The sequence below is a fragment of the Pteropus alecto genome, unplaced genomic scaffold (assembly GCF_000325575.1).
Source record: "Pteropus alecto unplaced genomic scaffold, ASM32557v1 scaffold185, whole genome shotgun sequence".
NCBI lineage: Eukaryota > Metazoa > Chordata > Mammalia > Chiroptera > Pteropodidae > Pteropus > Pteropus alecto.
The window spans coordinates 9,207,568-9,209,779 of record NW_006438088.1 but is presented as its reverse complement, the minus strand read 5'-3'; the positions used below and the strand labels follow the sequence as shown (position 1 = coordinate 9,209,779).

The window sequence follows — 2,212 nt, the reverse complement described above, 5'->3', positions numbered from 1 at the left end:
AGAAAAAGAGTGTACAGCTGTAGCCACATTGCTAAATGGAAATGTCTAATTGAAAGGCGGAAAGAAAAAAACATTATATTGCTATTCATTCAGAAAATATTGAGGACCTACTGTGTGCCAACTCTGCTCAGAAATGAACTAAATAGACAAGATCCTGCCCTCATGAGGTTTCCTAGTTGGCAGGCTCCCTCCCACTACACAATTATTACCAAAACTATAAGGAAGGAATGGGAGAAAGTGAGAAGCAATCCAGCTGATCTGAACCAGCCATTACTGGCTAATGGAAGAAGGGCTGTCGGACTGGGAGGGAAGGGGAAGGGGAGAAGGAAGTGTGCAGAGTCTTGGAAAATCTGCAGGGTAATCTTAAATTGGCTGGCTAACTGGGAAGGGTGACCTTCCTTACTAAGCAGAAAGCCCATTGATGAGCCCAGGGGATAAGATTAAATTCCTGCCATTGCCTCTCCCCTCTCATTGCCAACAAAACATAAAACAAAAATAAAAGGGGAGTGAGCGGCCTCTCTCTCCCACGAGCTGAGTTTCAGGGCAGTCGTGGTGGAAGGCACTTGAAAGGAAGTATCAGGAGACTTGGGTTCTAGTATAAATTCAGTCACCGACTAACCATTTACTGGTGTGTAAAATGAGTTTAGCTTACAAGATCACTCAAGTTTCTCTCAGCCTAAACTCCCTATGGTTGTATAGCTCACTAGAAGCAGGAATAAAGGTGATCCCTGGTTTATGAATACATATTCCTTCATCCAAACTCAAATCTTTACATAATGGTGACTAATACAATAAACAGCTAAGGCATGAAACCTCCTATGTATAAGAGAATGCGTGATAGTCCTATATATCAGAATGTATATAAGAATATAACTTGAAATACCATAGTTAAAGTTTCATTATTAATACTGAAACTTTATGGTATGAAAAGTCAAAATAATTTGTTTTTAATGGTTTAAAAGATTCTATTGTGAAAACATACCGCCTAATAAGCAGCCTTCTGGTAAACAAGAGACAACCTACTAGACAAATTTGAAAAGAGCTGTAAGCACTACTCAAAATAATCTTTAACATAAAACCAATCCACCAATTACTAATTTTTCATTCATGTAACAACCATACCTTGTTTGCCTATTGTCTTAGATTGTGTCTGAACTGTTAACTTACCTGTGAAGTTCCTAATATCCTCGGTCAGAATGAATTTTTCTTTTCTCTCAACACTTGATTTACCTCTCTTAAATCACTTGGCATACTCTGACTGATATCAGGGGTGTGTGTGTATGTGTGTGTGTGCGCACGCACACTCACATAATTCTCACAGGTTGTAAGTTCTTTAAGAGTAGGACTCATCTCTTACTCATCTTTCTGTCCAAATGATACAGCACCTTGCACGAAGTAAATGGCCAATCAGTGGCTGTTGAACTGCATTTCTCTGTCCTCTGACACGCTTTGTCAACCGTTCTAGCTTACACAACTTCTCAACTTTCTCAGTTCCTAGGAAACTCAGCTAATAGAGGTGAAAACCCACAGATTGCAGAAAGAATATTAGATAAAACACACAGATTGTTTGAGGCTTGAAAAGGACATATTACAGATGGAATTGATATTGGCGAAACACCAAATAACATAAAAATGTGTTAGAATTGATTAATTCTACCCAGTAAATAAACAAAGTTAATTTACCTTCCCAGTTAGTCATGGACCTACTACTTCTGGCTCTGGCAGGGAGGGAGGCTTACAGACTCCTCAGGTCATAGGATAGAACCATTTGACCTGAGAGGCCCAGAAATGGCTTTCTTGAAGGTATTTGATACCATCTGAAATGACCCAGCTTACAGAACAGACAAGACGAGCCCCATCTGGGAGAGTTCCAATGTTCCTATCTTGAGAGAAAGAAAGGAAACACCCTCCTTTTGATTCTGTTTTTATTTATGCTTTTTTTGTTGGGAGAGGGAACACAGGGCAATGGTAGGAAATTGATCTTATCTCCAGATATCATGGGTGGTCTTTTTCACTTAGTAAAGAAAGGAGGCTTCCAAAGAGAGGCTCCAGACAGCCAAGCCAGAATGTGCCCTTGGTTTTAGGTCCATCGTTTATCTTTCTAACACCAGGATTCATTTCTTAGTAAATGGCTCTTTGGCATAAATTCTAAGCCAGCTCAGGTCATTGCAAAACACTTTTATTTTTTTGGTAGGCTTTTTAACAAGACAGT

The 2,212-nt window shown here is 39.5% G+C and overlaps 1 non-coding gene across 1 annotated transcript; it reads right to left on the bottom strand.

The window, feature by feature from the left end:
* Positions 1-999: 999 nt before the first annotated feature.
* On the bottom strand, positions 1,000-1,054 carry LOC112482611. The gene has a single exon (XR_003047365.1). It is a non-coding gene; the product is annotated as a U7 small nuclear RNA (small nuclear RNA).
* Positions 1,055-2,212: the final 1,158 nt, after the last annotated feature.